The following is a 6,546-nucleotide window of genomic DNA, read 5'->3' on the forward strand; positions in this document are numbered from 1 at the left end:
GAGGAGAGGAAAACAATTTCTTTCACCGGGCGATGTGTGTGGCAGGGATGCAGCTGCTGGTGACTGCAAAACATCATGCTGCAGTGCAGTGGCCTGGGCTGGGCGTGTTGGTCACCTTACAGGGATTCTGCAGCCCAGTCCTGCATCGCTAGGGCTCACCTGGGCAGCCACAGCACACCCCTCACTGGAGCTGCACCACTGGGTGGCAGGGAGCATGTGAGCCCATCAAAGCAAGACGGGCCAGGCCTTTGTGCTGCTGGGCAGAGGCTCAGCGTGGATATGTAATAAAGCCCCGAGTCGCTATGGTACTACCATGGCAAGAGAGGGTCGCTAAGCAACAGACACAGCAGGCACAGGGGTCTTTGCTACTGCAGTGCCAGTGTGGGAGTGCTGGTGCAGAGCCAGCCAGCTGGACCTCCCCACCTGGGGAGCGGTGACATGCTGCAGGATGGGAGCCGGAGGCAGATCTCCTGCAAGAGGCACCAGTGATGTCCCAGCTTGCTCCTGTGTTGCACATGGCATCTCTGGTCTGTGCTGGGCAGGGAGCAAAGTATGAGCGCCCAGCACTCCTGCTAGTCACCCCCAGGCCTATGAGCTTCTGCCACATGGCTGCTTCTGGCCCTCAGACATCCCACTGCCTGGGGGAGCTGTGTCCCTCTGAGCTAGGTGCTTGGGCACCCACTTGAGAGAGGCAGCAGCCAGGCTGTGTTTCAAAGGTTAGCGGGAACTTTGTCCGGGATCCCACAGCGCGGGAGGCCTGGTCTGTAGGCGGGGTGATGTGTGTGGCCGCAGTGCCGCCCGCTCAGAATCAAACAAGCAGCTCAGAGGCTGCAGAGATGAGGGGGTGCAAAGCACCGGGACGGCTGCGTCCCACCGAAAAGGCTAGGAAGGCCGGTCCATGTGCAGCGCCCAGTTGCAGCCTGCATGCTCAGCAGCAGCTGGCTGAGGCAGAGCTTGGTGCCTCAGCACACGGCATGGGTGAGTGCTGGCGACTCCCTTCTCTGAGTCACTGCAGCATTGCACCCAGACTCCCTATCCGCATTCCCAACACCCAGCTCCTGCGCTGGAAGAGGGACACTTCCCATCTCTGGAGGCTGCAGTGTCCCTGGCTGCACCCTGCATGCTTTCTGACAGGATGCAGCAGCTGGCAGCCCGTCTATGCTGGCCGTCCCTCCCACACAAAGAGCACGACCCCTCTGGCAGCCGCCCTAGCCCGTTGCAGAGAAAGCTGGAGGTTTTGGCGGCTGGGTCTACGACAGCTGGAGCTTTCTGGGCCCTGGGGAGACCTGGGGGCTGTGAGGGGTCAAGTACAGTAGCTAGACTCTTTGGCTCAAAGGATCAGCCTGGAGCTGATGTGTGAAGGGACATCACTAGGGATCAGAGTTAACACCTGACTGAGAAGAACAGGGTGTTTGACACACAACAGGACTCTCCTTTCAGGCTCCCTGCAGGCTCAGCAAGACAACACCGCACCTGCTACACTCAGCAAGGAAGGTTTAGGTTGGACATTAGGAAAAAGTTCCTAACTGTCAGGGTGGTCAAACACTGGAATAAATTGCCTAGGGAGGTTGTGGAATCTCCATCTCTGGAGCTATTTAAGAACAGGTTAGATAAATGTCTATCAGGGATGGTCTAGACAATACTTGGTCCTGCCATGAGGGCAGGGGGCTGAACACGATGGCCTCTCGAGGTCCCTTCCAGTCCTAGTATTCTATGATTCTATACACTCTGCTTGTGTCCTCAGCTTGACAGGGGCTGGCACGATCGTCTCTTTTAACCCAGAGCAATGGCTCGGGCGCAGAGTCCCACAGCAGAGAGGGGCACCTGCGGGGCACAGGGCGGCTGAGTCCTGGTAGCCTGGCTTACAAAGCCAAGGCACTGTTTCTGCTTTCCCTCGTGACCCCCCAGACCCAGCTGGGTCCCCACCCCGCTTCGTTACAGGGGGAGCCCAGCAAACAGACAGCGCTCCAAAGAACAGATCACCCTGTGCCTTTTCTGGTGAGTTTATTGACAGGACCAGAATCAGTCACAGCAGCTGTTTCCCTTTGCCAGCTCCAGGCCCGGGCATTGCTCTGGTTATGGTAACTCACCAGACTGCTAGCTCTCTGCAGGGAGAGCCCGGGCAGTGCCTTACCTAGAGCTGGGAGTGCCATGCAGAGAACCCCTTCTTTCAGTTCCCGGGGGAGCTAGGTCCGCCCCTGCCCACAGCAGCTGGTCTGACTTCTCACCAGCTGGTGCCCAGCTGCTCCAGAGGTGGAGCATCTCAAAGCTCCGCAGAGGCCACTTCCGCTGTCAGCCTCTGCGCGGCTGTCAGGACACGAGCTCGCCACGCCTGGAGGCAGAGCCACCCCAGCTTTCATCTAGTGAGATCAATGCCAGCTTGAGCTATAGCTGCAGCCACGGCGGTGGCACAGGCTTGTTGCTGGAGTTCTCCAGAGGCTGGCCCGTGGCACCCACTGTGCTGCCAGGGCTACCCCAGGGGTGTTACTCGAGCCAGCCCTCAGCTCACGAGATCAAGGCCAGCTGGGACTGTGTCTTGCTGGATCCAGGTTCATTTGGGTCCATGTCCACCTACAGGCACACCTTGTATGGCAGCAGAGCCAGGCCCTGGGGGAGCTTTGCCCACTCAATTCTCCCCAGCTGGAGCAGGAGACCCTGCCCTGCAGCCTCAGGAGGCCCCAGTTCCCTCAGCTCCCAGTTGGCTTCCCTGGGAAATCAGAGCACTCAGCACGAACAAGCTGGTGCCCGGGCCATGCAGGATCAGGCGCTACAGCAGTGCTGCTTGGTCCTGTCCACCACACACGCCAAACACACATAGCTCACAGCCCGGCAGACTGAGCCTCCCCGGAGGGCTTCCCTCGGACCCCGGCGTGGCTGGAGATCAGGCCAGGACGGGGGTCTGTTGCGGTCGTCAGCACCCTGCAGTTGTTGTCCCGTATGGACACGAGGGGGTAGCCATCCCTGCCCCAGGAGGTGGCCAGGAGTTTTTGATGAGCCAGTAGCTCACCGCCTGCAAGACCATGAAGCCCACAGCCAGCACTGTGTGGCCCAGCCTGCTGGTGCTCCCGGCGTGGAGAGGAAAGGCGATTAGCAAAGGGGGTTCTCATTCTGCTGTTAATCCCGCTGCAGTTCCCCACTGGCACCTGGGCTCTTGCATTCTCTGGAGGACAAAAGACAAGCATCCCGCAGAAAACCTGCCTCCGCCACCCAGCCTGGCAGAGCCCCTGAGCGAGGATGGCCCCTGGGGGCAACTCCATGGCTGCAAAGGCCTGTAGAGACCATTACGCCCATCTCGTCTCACCGCCTGCCTATTTCTGCAACTGCTGCCGCCGGTTGGGAATCTCCCAGAATGGAGCTTCTGCCACACCCCACAGCGTGACTCCGTTGCCCTCCTGCAGGCAGCTTGGAGAGGTGTACAGTACAGTCAGAGCCATGCTACTTGGGGCCATGCTAAAGTCATGGGGAGGGGCATCAGCCACCCCACTAGCCTAGTTATTTGGTGCACCAAGGATGGGCTGTGATTGCCACCTGGTGGCAGAGCCCCTGCAAAGCTCTTGCCAAGCTCTGCAGGGGATTGGCGCATTGTACTGTAAGACCCCGCGGCACCACGGTTCCCCTATCAGGAGTCTCCGGGCATGGGAATGCAGCATCTTTCTCAGTGCTGTCACTGCAGGCAGGAGGGGAGCGTGACTGGGGGCAAAGCTTGCAGAAGGAAGGCAGGAATGCTGGGGCGCCAGGCCATGGAAGCAGAGGCCCTCCGACCCCCCACGAGCGCAAGCTGTATCCCCCCTCCCCACACACACGCAAGATGCGTCTACACTACATTCCTCTTTCAAAAAAGGGGTGCAAGTGAGGGGAATTGACAACGCAAATGAAGCGCTGATTTACACATCTCATGTTCATTTGCTTTATCCCTTCCAGTCGCATTTTCGGAAGAGATTTAAAAAAAAGCAGTGTAGACGGGGTTCTTTCAGCAAAACAAAACCCGTTTTTCAAAAGAACCTTATTCCTGAAAAAAATGAGGTTTACAGGGTTCTTTCAAAAAAGTTTTATTATTTTTTTTGAAACAACCCCATCTACATTGTTTCTTTTGTTTTGCTTTTGGGAGATAAATCTCTTCCGAACACGTGATAGGAAGAGATTATGCAAATGAAGCATGAGATTTGTAAATCAGCACTTCATTTGCATCTTCAATTTTCCTCATTTGCATTCCGGCTCTGAAAGAGGAATGTAGTGTAGGCTCAGCCACACTGTTGTGGTCATCTTTGTACAAAATACTCCTTCTAAAGTGCCTTTGGAAAACTTGCTGGTCAGTGTTGTCCCAGCAAAAGGAACACAGCAATGTTCAGATCAGCTTACGAATTCCTCCTGCACGAGGTTAGTGCATGTTCAAACCCACCTTGTTCCACCCAGGCAAAAGCAGCTAAACAGGATAGGGAGTGAGTAGTGGGTGATGGCAGAACAAAGAGCAATGGTCTTAAGTTGCAGTGGTGGAGGTGGAGATTGGATATTAGGAAAAACTGTTTCACCAGGAGGGTGGTGAAGCACTGGAATGCGTTGCCTAGAGAGGTGGTGGAATCTCCATCCCCAGAGGTTTTTGAGTCCCAGCTTGACAAAGACTTGCCTGGGAATGGGATGATTTACTTGGGGTTGGTCCTGCTTTAGCTGGGGCCCTGAAATCAGCAACCTCCTGAGGTCTTTTCCAGCCCTAGGATTCTATGTGCTTGTACCCCTTGCCAAACCGGGGCCCTCCTACTCTGGGAATGGGGCAGGGGAGTTGGCTGTGCCCCATGAGGAGCAGGAGTCATGGGCACACCCTTGGGAAAGCCAGACATGCCAGGAGGAGCACAGATGGACTCAGTGACCTCCTAAGGTCCCTTCCAGCCCAGGATTCTATGATTCTATGACAATCCGGTTTTTTTGCACTCAAGGCCCTTTACTATCCAGATGTGCTGATTCCTCCCCTCAAATTCCCAGATTGTGAAAAAGCCACAATTCAGCTTCTCCCAATTTCCACCCAGTTCTGGGAGACCCAGGAATTTTCCCCAGCGGAAGCCAATGGGGCTGCATTGAAGGGCCAGCAGAGACAGGAGGGGGCTGAGTCCAGTAGGCTGCCCTGCACTCGTGGTACGTAGCTACCCAGCTGGCTCATTCGTCACAGCACCATGGCACAGAGCAACACTGTGCTCCTCATACCGGACAGAGTCTTGCCCGGATCCCAGCTCTTCAGTGCATCAGGTCATCCCTTTCCCCTGCACTCTGATGGGCTGTCAGCTGTCCAACCATTAAATCATAACCCCCAGCCCCACTTCCCACCCCTGTCAGTACCCAGTACCCCTCCTCCACCCAACCTTGCTTTGCAATTGTAGGGAATGTGGCAGAAGGAGTGCAGTGCTGCTGAAGGCTGGGAGGAATGAGTCTCCCAGAGGTCATCTGCATGAGAATGCAAAAGGTGTGCATGTGTGATACCTTTTCAGGCAAAGCCTAATGGGTAGCAAGTAAGCCATGAGATTTGGTCTATTGTAAACATGTAGTTGTAAAATCACAATTTAAGCTGACACTTAATGCGGGAGTTGTGAGATCTCACCAATGCTCTGGGTTGTTGTGGGGGACAGGGCAGTTGCCTTAGCTGTGTAAGACATTGATTACACAGGGCTCCCTGGTTTAAAGCATTGTGAGAGAGAGGGGAGGGGTACTGGTTGAGCCAGCTTGCTGAGTGCCTTGGCCTTGCTTATGCCTCGGCCATATAGCTATAAGCCTGGCTTGACTAACCCTCCCCACCTGTTAAAAGATAGAGCTGGATACTAGGGTGTTTGTGAAACCCCACACTAGAGATACCAAGAGCTGAAATCACAGAGTGGCAGCTGAGGCCACACAGAGCTGAAATCACTGGGTTCTGCCTTAGGGCAGTCCCAAGCAGTGGGGTTAGGACCGGCGGACAACAGCAAGACCAGCAGGCGGCCGGTAGGAGCAGCGGTAGATGACGGTGACCGGCGGGTGGCCAGTAGGGGCGGCGGTAGACGATGGCGACCGGCAGGCAGCTGGTAGGAGCGGTGGCAGATGACGGCGGGCGGCCGGTAGGAGTGGCGGCGGACGACGGCGACCGGTGGGTGGCTGGTAGGAGCGGCGGTGGACGACGGCGACTGGCAGACAGCTGGTGACAGCAAGGGGAGGCTACAGACAAGTGGACAGCTAGTATTGCCCTGGTGATGTATCTGTGGGCTTTGAGTTTGGGACTGCACCGCAGAGGGTACACCCTGTAACTGTGTGTGTGTGGAAAAGGGCCAAGAGCCCCAGCAAGAGACTGGGTTCTACTGCATATGGGGATGGTATCTGGGTAAAAGGGGTTTTGTCTCTTCTGTGCTGAGATATACTGCATCTGTCACTGTAACCTTGTGGTAGGTTACGGTCATTAAACAAGCCATTTCTATCTCAGACTCTGTGCTTGCGAGAGTGGGGGAGAACCACCTTACAGGCACCCACCACGGGGGTGAAATTGTCCCAGGCCACTGGATGGGGGCTCGAGCCGGTTGGTTGTATCCTTGA

The sequence above is a fragment of the Carettochelys insculpta genome, chromosome 24 (assembly GCF_033958435.1).
Source record: "Carettochelys insculpta isolate YL-2023 chromosome 24, ASM3395843v1, whole genome shotgun sequence".
NCBI lineage: Eukaryota > Metazoa > Chordata > Testudines > Carettochelyidae > Carettochelys > Carettochelys insculpta.